The following is a 15,149-nucleotide window of genomic DNA, read 5'->3' on the forward strand; positions in this document are numbered from 1 at the left end:
AAATAAACCCGTCCAGTCATTTTTATGTGTAACTGTAACGTTTCCAAACGAGGAGAAATACTCAACAAATCGATTTTTGATATTACCAAAATATCCATTGCCGTACTCTATATTGGTATATTATAGTGACGTTTAACAACACTTGCACTCGGTGGGCACTGAACAACACGAAATAATTCCTGATCGGTATGCGATGAGGGGTGGGGATGTTATGCGAAGGGCACGAGGTTCACCTGTACCTTACCTTACCTTACCGCACCTTCCTTTGCCTTGCAATACAACCGCACGAATTCAAATTTAACTCTGTGCCACTGCTTGCACTCGTATAATATGTGACATTTATGCAAAAATAAAGCATGTATGTTTCGTTTTATCGTTTGCTCAACCCGAAAAGTTTTGTAATCGGATCATTGTTAAAACTGTGTATCTATGCCTCGTATAATAAACATTTTCCACAGGACGGAACAACCCCTCCCCCCCCCCCTCCCACTCAACCTACGACCCACCCACGCCACAATTCGCAGATTTATGACTACGCTTGTTTTAATACTGTTAGCTTAAAATTTATTATGCTCATACTATAACAGAGAGCATAAATTTAATAATAATTATATCAGTTTTAATATTAAGAATAAAAAAAAAAAAATTGCAACGAATATTATAATGCGACATAGGATGTAGGTATGCGTTTCTTATGCGGTAACAATTCAATGAATGCCATTATTATTACATTATAAACAATCGAAAAATAAAAAATAAATGTTTATAATAATTTACGCACCGTTGTATAGAGTTATTATTAATAAGCAGTATTAAAATAAATGTTTGTTTTATTTTATTTATTTTTATATATATTTCAACGTTTTGGTTTAATGAAACACCAACCGTTAGTTGTTACTCACTTGATATTGTACAACAAGTAAAAACTATGTAAACATAATAAAAACATATGTATTTTACACTTGAAATGTATTTTTTTTTTACTTGACTATACTAAATGAAATTAATTAGAACAACATTAAATAAGGAGGACAATTAGGTAACAGACTTATCTTTAAATCATATTATACCTATTAATAAGTCAATTTTTTCTATGAACTCGATTACTCTTCATTTGGCATTTTCATATTATTATGGTGGATGTGATGAGAGATCCATTTTATGTACACAGTAAAATAGGAATATAAACTGTTCAATTAATATTATATCATCAATAATTATATAACTTTAAATTACAATTTATATGTACTTACTTATATGATTTATATTTATAATTTACATTAAAAATGTATAAATAACTAAAATTAGGGACGTGTTTACTATATGTATCGAAATCCACGCATGCCTATTATATTCCGCGATAATTAAATAATTTAACGAGTAAAAAATTATTGCAATAAAATATTATAAACGCATATTTTACGCTTGGAAGTATTTTATTATGATAAACATACTATCTAAAAATCCACATATTTTAATATACCTACTAATTCATTACCTATATGCAGTTTATACAATGTACACCTTATCTAAAACAAACTTTGAACTCTTTAATTGATTGATTGTATTATAAAGCGCTTCAGTGGTAATTTGAATTACTCCTATCGTGTTTATTATGGAATTTGGACAATATAAACCTTTTGGTATGTCTTATTTGACAGCCATTCGTATGGAATATAATATATGTATTAAAAATAAACATTTTTTACATTAAACTGTTGTACAGCTGAAATGGGTCACTGCAGTATAAGTACACACGTGCAGCACATCTGAACCTTTTTAACGAAACGCGTAATATAAAAATTTTAGTGTAAAAAATAAATTATGTACAAATGCAATAAAGTTGACAAGCGTTTTGTTTCAAACTCAACACAGTTTAGAAAAAAATATTTTTAACAAAAATCTCAAATTTCTCAAAGATAATCAAAAAACGAACTATTAGGTATAACTTTTATGCGTGAACATTTTAATCGACAAATTTATCACGTAGGGATAGTAGGTACCAATATACACAGTTATATCAATTATATAGGTAGGTTCATTAAACACAATTTGAAATTTTATGTCTTGGAATAACAAAATTAGTATTAATCAATAATATTCATCAATAATCATATGTTATTAACTACCATATTATAAATTTATTTTGCAGTCAAATTAGAAGGATACAAAACTAGATATTATATAGATTTTACAATTGATAATATTATGTACCTACCCACTACCTATAACCATTGATTATGATATAAATTATAAATAAATGAATTATAATTATTATTATTGTTATTATATAATTATATTATTCATAATCAATGCTATTACTTTATTTTATTTTTTATCCGTCAAAAATTCCATATTATTATTATTGATTCTATCGATACTTAACATTTAAATAAATAAAAATTGATCATAAATTGTCAATGAGAAAAAATTTAGATAATGATAAAAGGTTTAAATATAATAATAAACAAATATAATGTAGGTTATACGGTATCGTATGGCGATTAGGTGAATAAACAGCACGAAGATTGACAAGAAATGTCAAATTAATATCAAAATATAATATGACACTGTTCCTATACGTTTTGAGCGTAGAGCTAATATTTTAATATTATACTCGATCCGTCTTTTTATAATATACTTTAAACAATGACTGCGTATTTTTTTTTCATTTTTTTAGACAGTCCTCGGCAACTGTGGCCAACCGCATGTTACTGCAGTATTCATGTATAGAAATAAAATATGTACCTAGTTTATAGTTCATTTTTTTTTTTTTATTTAAGATAATATAATATGTATGGTCTAAATTCTTACATTTGAATTGTCAACATGACTTCGTCATATCAATTAAACAAAAAAAATAGTAATAATATTTCATAATTTTATCACACGAGAGAGCTTCAACGTCACTACTCACTAATAATGAAACAAAAGTCAATAAAAAAATATCACACGGTGAATTTTTTATGAAAATAATAATTGGGAAGACTATTATGCGTGACGTTTAAAGATCATAAATAACATAAATTCACAATCATTTTTGGGATAAATATCATGAAACCGTTTGCCTTAATAATAACTTTGCTACAACAATATCATGCTAAAATAATTCATTGCAATTAGGTATATTATTATTTTTCATTTGAGTAAGTTTTAAATATATCCAAACTTTTACTTGTAAATAAAAGTTATACTTAATGTGATGCTAGTAACTTCATAATTTATATACATACCTATAATATATATATATTTGTTTTATTATTGCAATGCTACTTTAGTGGACAAATATAATTATGAACATTATATTCGTTTAATATTAAAAATTATTGTATAAATATTTTATTTTATATGAAACTAACACCCAAGTACAAAATACAATTTACATTATTTAATAAAAATAAATAAAATATTCACTATGAAATATTATTATTATGTAGTATTATCTTGTAAACATATAAGAACTATAGTAATTAAATGTCTGAATTCAAAAAAAAAAAACAAAATATCTTTTTATAATTACTATGACTAATATTTTTGATTTTATATTGCCTCGTTATAAAGATGAACAGGTGTGAAAAGTGAAAATTATGCACAGTGCTTGTCATCATTCTGTTTCAATTTTAAATTATACACAAACATGTAAATAAAAATATACATTAATTAATATAGGTAATATATTATACTAAAATTGTTTTTTGCTTGTGGGTTGTTCTATCGGTTTTGGTCACAAAAGTGTGTAATAACTTATGAATAATGACAAATCAGTAAAGTGCGGTACGTGGTCTGTAAATTTAATTTAACAAAGTGTGTTACAAATAATTAATGAAGCTGTTCCGTGTATTATTTTTAACCATAACAAGTACAGAGGCCCATAACGCGAAATCAAATTTAAAAATGTTTTCTGTAAGTAGGAATAATGAAAGAAAGTAAAAAACTGCAATGACACGATAATTGTCGCTCGTATCGCCTCACTCGCATAGGTGCTGAGCACATGATTGATAGTGTTGTATTTGTATTTTTATAATTTTAACAAAACGTTCGTCGCTATTTGAATCGAATTGTTCACAAATCGACGTGAAATCAATAATATGTAACTATAATATACTTGCCTACTTTTTTTTCATCATTTTGTTTCAAAGTTTTAAGTTGTTATTTTTTATAATTTTATAGGACATATAGAAATTATTTTAAAACTATGTTTAATATACAAAGATACCACATCAAATTCCTATACAACTATACAAGCTAGTATAATAACTCTACCTGTTACCTATTTCGTTCAAAGTTTAAAATGTTTTTTTACCATACGAGCAATGTTGCGTGTTTGTAACAAAATAATTTGTTAAACGACAATCGTTTCCTCGTACGTTTTAGGCGTTTATAAACTATTAAATCGTATAGGTACCTCGTTATGACAAATGGTTAGACAACATAAAGAAAAATCGAGCAACAGTTTCACTTTTCAGTAATTCCAGTAAAAAAAAAAATGCGCAATATAAAGAACCCAATTATTTATAAATTGTTCAAATATAATATTCAAAAATCCATACGTCGAACAAGAAGATGAATTATCTATTAATTTAAAAAATAATTCAAAATATTTATTATTAGTTTTTTACAACAATTGTTTTTAATGCCTATATTAATTTACATAAATAAATTTACTATAAAAAAATGCTATTTTGTTTTTTTGTTACTTGCTTCGATTTGTTGGCTTGGAAATTCGTATATTTATTCCGTTGGTCTGTATATTGTTTTCATTGTACTTTAGAAACAATATGGAGGTAGGTTCCTATATTAATTCTAATTGATTTAGTTTATATGGACACATTACTTTAATAGAATGCTTGTAATGCTTTACCTTAATTGTAATTGATAACGTAGATAATCAATATTTGAAATATCACTCACAGGCCACACCAAATGAAAACACAAATTTTCGATCATCAATAATACTCGTATATTTAGCAGTACCTACCTATACCAAATTAAAATTCAATGAGCTAAGTACATCATAAAATAAAGCAAACCTAGCAAGTCTCTTGGGAAATGGTACAAAGTTTTAATAAACTTAAAGAACATTAAAAAAAAATCAATAATTGGCAATAATGAAATGCCATAAGGAAATAATTACAAAAATAAACAAGTAATGGTAAGTACACTCTATGGACATTCAGTGCTCCCTATACGTAATTTATGATAGTAATAAAATTAAATCAATAATTATTAACATCACTTTACCTATATAGTTATACCTATAATGAATATTATGTTTATAAATGTATAACTAAAATGGCAAATACATACAACAACAATACCTGCTAATATTATTATCAGTTATAACTATTTACTTCCTTACATTCACATAAAACATATTATTAAAAATAGTTTAGTTGTTAATTATAAATTTTAATTTCAATAAAACCATAATATCGTATCAACAGTATGACCTCGTAGAATATTGTACACCAAAGATGTTATAATAAATCAATTATTGTATCGATAAAGCAGTTGAAACATTATGTTCAAGTTATATTGTTATACACTGAACACCTATTATATAATATTATTTTAAGTACAATATTAATAAACATGTTATATTTTAAAGTATTCATACAATCATACAATTGGATGACAATTTAAAAAGTTACAATTGAAGACTATACATTAAAATGTTATATGTAATACGCTTATTCAATAATGGTGTTAGTTATTCATAATATTTATAAATTATAATTAACTATAACTACTTAGGTAAGTAGATTTCATTAATTAATACTTCATCAAGTTCAATTCTCAGATCTAAGTATAATATGTACACTTACTGTGACATGGTATACGTAATATAAAATGTAAGTACCATGATTATGAAGAGTACATAATATTACTATCATGGTTTTATTTTGTAAAACAAGCTTATAATACTTTGTTAATGGAAGTTTAAACTCCATTATTCAAATTCGATAACAAAATAAATAATTGTATAGGTACCTACCCATCATTATATAATAGTATCGCTTTGATTAATTAATTAATATATTTTTGTATCGAACAATATAATAATAGGATTGTTTTATTTTTCGACGAAATAAATTTGATTCAACAATATTTTGATCACAGTTGAATGAGAAATTATAATCCGATGAACTACCCAAAGTCGAATTAAATCGCAAACAAATTGTATTTATTGTTTTAACATCAATACGTCGGAACGTTTACTACTATTACTACCTATCTAAATATTACTAGTTATTGGTTAAAACTTGTTATTATTTTTAAAACAAACGGATTTGTCTATAGCATTAATATTAATGAATAAATAATAATGTGTAAAATGTACTGTTATCCATTTGGTTTTTTATGACGAGAAAATTATGCATGACGGACATCCTTTCCATGCCGAGGAGGAAAACTTATCGAGCATTATTCATCCGAATCAAATGGCACACCACTGGGGTCCATGATTTACATAAACTTACATTCTGTACACATACGACCTCTTGTATAGGACAGGGGGATAGTTGATAGCTGCAAACACACTTCGGGTTTTGGTTGAATAATTTACATTATTATAACCATGTGCATTGAGAGTGTTATAACGTTCACCTATAATATTGGCCAGAGACGGTGGCACGGGCGGTTGGATGGTAAAATATGCGCTGGTAGAATTGCAAGATTATCAACCAAGTTATCGCCAAGTTTTCCTACCTCCCTACTCTCAGAATTAATTTAGTTAAAACTGAATATCACCATTTCCCCGTCTTCTGTAAAACCCTTGTCGCCATAAATGAGATGCTTGGACAGTTTCAATGTTTATAAACAAAACGCGCCTATATTTACAACGATAAAAAGTTTACCGTGATTTCATGCGATTTTTTTTTAATATCTTTTATTACTGCAAGACAGCAACATTACGGTTTATCATATCCGTTTTTCATGAAATTATATATAAATACAAGAAAATAATATTCAAATAAATCCTTTTAGATTTTATCCTGTAAACATTATACAAAAAAATTAACTCTCCAATTCGTTTATGAAAGCTCTTCAAACAAATGCTATTTTAATTTAAAAAAAAAAATAAATATTTTTATAAACAACTAATATTAAATATCCTGTGGAATTTATATATAGGCACGTATTATAAATTGTACTGTTTATAATATATGCTTAGATTCTATATACAATATACACGACTATTATTCCATATTGTATAATATTTTTAACCTGAAATTTCCGTCTGCGGGGCGGCATCACTATTTATGAAGGTACGACAAGTTTATTTGCACCACATTACCCGTAAACTATAACCTGTAATGCCAATCTTTGAGCTGGTCCAAACATTTTGTTCTGGACGTCCAAGTGTCCTGCAACTGTATCTATAAATTAATAAAACAAATACAATTAGTATGTAATATTAATTAATATCCTATGGAATTTAAATATAGATATAGTCTAAATTGTATAGTTTTAAATACTTACACACGATACACAATGTATACACGGTTCAAACATTTTAAACCTATTATTAAATATATGAATATAATATTTTTAACCTGCAATTTCCCATCATTTCGGGACGGTAATACTATTTAAATACGACAGGTTTATTTGCGTCACATTACCCGTAAATTATAACCTGCGATGTCAATACTTAAGCTGGTCCAAACATTTTGTTCGGGACGTCCAACGGTATCTATAAATTCTCATAAGCGTATCGCCACGACATTGGTCCCATGATAAAGTGGCTGACCTATACCACTCTCCTTAAATTTCTCCACTTTATCATAGGTTAAAGGGAGCTATATTGAATTATTGACTTAAGCCTTTGAGATTTATTTCGTTTAGCCACAAATATCTTACCAGTTACCGGGGACAATTTTCAATCGAAAATGTCAAAAACGTCTGTGCAAAACGTACAAACAAAACGTTTAGGGTAGTAAATAATACACCTCATATTTATTTTGGTCATCACTTGAAAATATACATAACCATTATTTGACACATATTTCATTAATGGTTGACACGTTATATACCCATTGTATCGCAATATATAAAATATTGTTATACATTTTTTTAATAATAGTATTATTTAAATAAGTACCTACACTATAAAAGTATAACACATAATTTATTTAAGTTCAATGGATTCTAGCTATAATAATATAATAATATAATATTTTGTGTGAATTGTACATTATATTACGATTTCAACTCGATTTTTTATTTAATACAACTTAAATCAGTTTAGTTTTAATTTTCAATTAGTACCTTTGTTAATTACAATGAATTTTATGTAATAATCAATAATATATGACGTCGTAGTTCATTTTTAAACTTACATAACGTTTTTTTTTTGTTGGTGAAAAAATTGTTATTGACTGGTACGTCGTTAAACTAACATCAAAAAAAAACATGTATTATAATTTTTTTAATTTATACTGATAATACTATGATTTGAATGTGATATTTCATCATATTAAACATAAAAAACATACTAATTATAAAAATATATAATAACAAAGATAGTTCTATTGAAATTTTTATTGAATGGCTGTTATAAATATTTTTGATAATATAAATTTTTCCAGTCTTTTAAAAAAAACTATTTAAAATAAACTATAATAAATTGAAAAATGAACATGAGTATGTACTAAACTGCATATTTGTTCCTTGCAACCACTGAACTTATTTTCTGCGGGTACTCCTGATGTATTTGGTCATTTGGTCTTGATACTTTTTAAAACTTAACTACTTTTGACTTTTCCACTCATTTTAGAAAAAAAGTTTCTATTTGTGTTTAAATTTTTGAAACACAAACGAGAATAAAAAATAAAATGTTTTCTTGACATATGATTATCAACGTTACAAACAACTTTTAAACAAAATTTAAATGTATAACGATGAGTATAATATTATATTATAGTTTAAACACTCGTGGAAATAGAGAAATATAAGTAGGAAGGCTAAATTTTTGTGGGCGTCTACCCATTGGAAAGACACGAGATTAAATTCCGATTCGCCTTACCCTTTTGTCCATAGTCCTATCTCCGACTCTGCTCTTAATCCTTCTTTGAGTATTCAGGAATTTAATTATTATAAATGTATAAGTACACTGCTTATACTATTGTATTATCCAACATATATATTATAACATTCTCACGAGCAACTCAATTGCTACGTTTAATACTTCCAGCTGTACAAAACTTTTTATTCACATGTGAGCCCCGGTGAAAATAATAAATAATAATCTATAGCATAACTGTTTCGTTTAATTTAAAAAAATGACCGACAAGTATTTTTTACATAATTCCAGACATACTGTTTCCACACCTAAAGTTGTGATGAAAAATAATATTTATTTTTACTAATTTGTACACAACTTATTGTGCATGTAACCATTTATCAGTATAAAAATAATTTATTTTTAATTTCAAAAACGCCTTTGTCCTGGCTGCTGTGTGACGTCGAAAAATTGTTATAAAATAAAAGTTATACATACTCATTTGTCAAACAACCCATTCAACTTATCCATTTCATCCATCTCACACATAATTTCAAACTTTTTAATCGATCCTTTTTTTTTATCTCTCTCAACGTTAGACGCAACCGGAAAATAAACAACGTGAAATTTAATTGCTAGGATTGCCATTTACCGACCACATAGTCGAGATGATTTTTGAACGGAGTGTGATACGTGAATTTTTATGATTTATGTCATACATCATCAAAACCGTAATGTTATTATAGCAAGTAATTTAGATATAAAATATGTTATCGACTATATCAGACGGCCTTTTCTCTAATTGTGCACCATTGAAGTTAATGACCAACCATCACATAACATTAGATAAAATATAAATATAATATCAGTGTCATTACTTGCAATGAACTAAAATAAAATATTTCTTTTTTAGTTTATAAATTATTAAGGGATTTTTAAAAAAATTTAAATTAAAATACTCATACGGAACAAGGTATATGCGGTTAGTGTCGTATTTTACATAATAAATTAAACAGTTAACATTTAACATTTTAAATAAATATCCAAAGCAAATATAAATAAATACTGCTCGTTTTTATTGCTCGTCGTTCATAAATTACTATCGTCAAATAACCTTGATTAAGATTAACTCAAATATTTCCGATCTATTGAAAGTACCATTAATGTAAATTAATGATGAATAATATTTTACAATTAAAGTAAAATTACGTCGACATTATATCTTATTTCGTATTGTACTTGTACTTACTAGTTTATAAATGCATACAATGAAATTTATTTGAGGCAATTGTGCTGTTAACCACGAATTAGAACTTTCAAGTGACCGGTGATTTATATTATATAATGCCATACATTTAGCCCGAGCTCCAAAATTTTACCAAAGAAATTAAATTTCTGATAATATAATAATATATAAACAGGAAATCGATTACAGATTTAAATGAATTAGCTATAGTGATGATTGCGAATTTGCAGGTTCGTTATTGAATTGACGGTACCTGGGTGATAAATCTTGGCTAAGCTTAGAAAATCGAGACTGTTCAAGAGAGATATTTGGAAAATTGAGATTAATACTAAAATAAACGTGCAAGTTATTCAGTGATAAACTTAGTGAGCAATCCAAGTCGAGTCAAATAAAAAAAAAATGTTTTGAATTTAGTCACAAAATTGAAAATTTTAAAAATATTAAATTTTTTTACGAATAATTAATTACTATCTATATTATCTAACTGTAAATCTGTATATAGGTAAGTGTTTTAAAATACTGTATTCAATTGCATGCTATGTAAATTTTCTAACTAGAGTCAATCAAGGTCCATAAAAAAAAAAATTAACCCGTCGTCAGCCAGGTATAAAATATTTTATAGAATCAGTCGTTTATATTTAAGTTATGAGTATTGCACTAAAAGGCCTTAGGTAAGGATCAAAATGATAAAATTATTTCACACAAATCTTCCAGATATTGTAAAATGTTTAATTAAATGCTTTGCCATGCACCTTAAATCATAATAAAATAAATCTTGGAATTGTTGCCACGTGTTCAAAATATATTAAATGTACATCTCAGAAGTAATTATTATATAAACATTAAACATATTTGAAATTGATTTTGTTGATAGTTACTAATAATAGTTAATGGATCGAGTGGTTGGTCTATGGAAAATATTATAATGGCTACGAGAGTGATAGAAGTGTTAACGAGCTATTTTATTGAATTTGGGACGTCGGAAATATTATATTATTAGGTGATAATGGTCGACCGTTTGTCCCCGGTCCTGGGTATAATGAATTTAAAATATTTCGTGATATGAATTATATTAATCAATATAATTTCCCTCCGTATAAGACCCTAAATATAACTGCATTTCAACGAGTAGATGAGGGAGTGTTTTAATAATCACAATTTCATAAAAACGAATGTAAATATACATTAAACACGTTGTATGGATAAACATAATATTTAAATGAGGTTATTCAATTGAAAATGGACGACATTTTATGCAGTCTAATCGAAAAACGCCGCCAGTATTGCTACCTCCGGTATTGTTATGCTGTGGAAATAATATTTAACATTTACTGGCGTAGTTGAAAAACAAATGAACATCTAACACATAAATGTGAATCGAACCGTTATAGACTTTCATTTGACACGATTTAATAATTATTATTGTACACCGTATTCACATAATATTATTATTATGATGATCTGTGAGGCATACAAATGGGACATTCAAATTATTTATGCAACCTTGCGTCATCGCAGTACGTAGTTGTGCTCGCGGGGCTGTCCGTGGCAGTTTTATTCATTAGAAATTCGAATAAAACGCAGTCGCAAGCTAATGTATTATTTATATAGGAACACAATCCGTTGTCAGGGGTATTAGTGATTGAAACTTTAAGAAAAGAGTAATTCACAAAAAGTTTCCTGACAAAACGATTTACGTTGTTTTGATATTGGTATATATACTGTAAAAAAAAATAATGATAAACCAGTAAAATCCACCCACACACACACACTCACACACCTGGAACACGACTTTAAAATCCCATATATGTGCCTTTAAAGGATGACGTGAAGATTTTATGCCATTTCTACACAATTATATTATATACACCAGCGTTGATTAAACGCATTGGTAACTTCACACGTCGATACAATAATTAGTATAATATGTACACCTGCATGGCTACATCTATCACGGTTATTATTTCTGCTTACATAGTTTAGATGATAAAAAGATCCTAGAAGTCTCATCACTTTGCTACATTTTAATTATTGAATTGATTAAAAACCAAAACTTTAACTGGTCAATTTTTAAAACTTCTCAATAATATTTGAACAAAAAATATGAGTATACGAAAATTCGTATAGACACGGATAATATGATTATGATAATTTTTTTTTCGACAAACTAAACTCACAAAAACTGAAAAAAAACTTATTTTAAACTCATTCCTGTCTATATAGTTTGGTTGTTTGTTTTGGAAAAGCTTATCCTCCCATAGACTGACCCAGATGGTCTGATACTGGAGAAAATGTTTTTAGCTCAGCTACTGCCCACGTATAGAGTCGTTTATCTCAGCCAATATATTTTTTTCATTTTTTATATTATAACCGTATTAGAGAAACTCAATTATTATATTTTATGGAATTATTTGATTCTTTGTTGTTCTCTAAAATGCAAAATAAACAATTTATAGAACTAATTATTTATGTAAATATTTCGAAAGCTTAACTGATGAGCTATTTATTAACAAATAGTATTGAAAGTTGTATAGGTTGCGGTAGAAAGTGGTCGTATAAATAATAGGTGGGCGGGAAGTGTACAAGTAAAAACACGGTGAGACAAACTAGGTAGTCATGTTTGGTAACTTGTTACTGCGGACAACGATAACAGCAGCTTGTTGCCGTGGTTAATGTATATTGTTAAGGTCAAACTCGTAGAGGCCGGAAATTATAATATTTAAAATACCAACAGAATACTGATAAGATAATATGGTTAATATTCCGACAACCCGTCTAGCTAACAACAGGTGACCACTCAAAAAAAAAAAGGATTAAATGCATATAACAATGTTATGGTCGACGTGGGTTGTCGGAAATTTCATGATATTATTATTATTATTATTATTATTATTATTATTACTATTATATCGTTGCGCGTCGTTTCATTCAAATGCCGCGAGAATTAAACCCCGAAAATCGTGGTTTTGGTACTTATATTATATATATATATATAAATATAAATTGTATGTGCATTTAAAGCGTGAAAAACGTCCGGATAAACTACACCGCATAAAGTAAACCTAGCCAGCTCAGTTTCGTTTTTCGAATGCGATGATTTATAATAATAATACGACACTGGATTGCCCCGGGGGTGAACGTAGCGAGACGAGTGCCCAACACCGCACAGTCTCTGTGCCATGCCGTTTCTTTTTGTTTTGTATATAATAATAATATAATATACCTAATAACGATTGTTTTTTTTTTCGGATGTTGTGTTGAATCCGGCTATTAATCATTATAATCAACTGTTTGTTTTTGACTTACTTAACCCTTTTATTCCTGGATTCGTTTTTTCCTTCGAAACAATTGAATAAAAGTTAAAGTATACTCTTAGGTTTCAAAAGATTTACGGAACATTTGAAAGTAAAAAAAAAAACGATGAACATTTCAATACATTTTCCACGCAATCGTTAACATTTTAAGTTTATGCTTATAGGAGGTGAGCAACCTTACTATTGTATTTACAAATAAAAATATGTTAGGAATTGTTTGCAAATAAAATACAATTATTATTAAACAAAAAACACACAGTTAATAAGCCGCACAATATGAAGATAAAGATAGTTTGACATAATATTGTAGGCGCTTCTCATTTAATTTAAAATTGGCAATACAATAAAATGTGAGTGACTCGGCGCGGTGCAGTGGCTGAAATCAATGTGATTGAGAGTAAGCAACGACCGCTGCCGGTCATTCGGATGGGTGACCTTGCCACACATACAAATTACACATTTACACGTGTTCCAAACCAACCGTCCAACCCTACCAACCTACAAACTAATTTATTCAGTCGTCGAAGCCTTAAACCTAATAAAAAATTGTATTTATTTATATTTTATATACTAAATTTAATCTTGTTCGTCACTTTATGTAAATAGAAAATAATATGTGTATAAAATTGTATTTTAAAAGTTAAATACCAAAGAAAAATATATGCAACATTTTTAAAAATAAGGTTGTAATGTTCATGTATGGATATTTTTACGTAGTACAATCCTATAATTATAAAAACTATATTTTTATTCAAGTATATAATTACTCTTACACAATTTATTCAAATTGATTATCATAATACAATTTAGTTTTAAAATAGTTGTTTTGAAATTACATGTATTTATAAAAATAATTTATTCCATGAATGATACTTAGGTAACGTTTTCATTTTTCTTTACATTAAAATAATATTTTTTATATTAAAAAGGATATTCTTACTTTTTTTATTGACTTTTAATTACTTAGTTATATCGTTAAAACTCATATTTACAGAAGTTTTACAAATATTATACACTTTCTTGCTGATTTTGCTTAACCCTTAATTAAATGCATGTGAAATTGTATAGGTAGGTAGTAACCGAATCAATAACAATTGGTACCTATACTTTTATTATAATATTATGTTGAAACTACTATGAAAACAAAGATAAGAACAATATAGCTTTAGTACACAATAAGTTATATTTCAAATGTACATACAATTATAAACTATAGTTGTTAGTTTTATAAAATTTTGTTTTAAGCAAATTAATTAAAAAAAAACCGTTGTTTTAAATAAAAAAAATTGTTTTTCTAGCACTTTTAAATTATAAGAATAAAAATAAAAATAAAAGAATAATGTTTTTACATTTCTATTTTCCTAATCAAATTTTCTAAACGACCATTCCCTCATACGAAAATGGGTGTAAGTACAACATTTTTAGAAATTACAATTTTCAATTAAAATTCAGACATTACTATAGTTATGTAAAATATTATTCAAAGATAAAATGAGTTAAAACACTGAAGACGGTTTCTGCAGAGTAGCGAATAGTAGAACGTGCAATAATACGCATACAGCAGTGCACTTAACAGTAAAGTTAA

The 15,149-nt window shown here is 27.2% G+C and overlaps 1 protein-coding gene across 3 annotated transcripts in view; it reads left to right on the plus strand.

The window, feature by feature from the left end:
- LOC132951959 (protein eva-1 homolog C) overlaps window positions 1-15,149 on the plus strand; it is a 223,095-nt gene that overhangs the window by 188,112 nt on the left and 19,834 nt on the right. The gene's annotated exons all lie outside the window — the stretch shown is intronic.

This window comes from Metopolophium dirhodum, chromosome 9 (assembly GCF_019925205.1).
Source record: "Metopolophium dirhodum isolate CAU chromosome 9, ASM1992520v1, whole genome shotgun sequence".
Lineage (NCBI taxonomy): Eukaryota > Metazoa > Arthropoda > Insecta > Hemiptera > Aphididae > Metopolophium > Metopolophium dirhodum.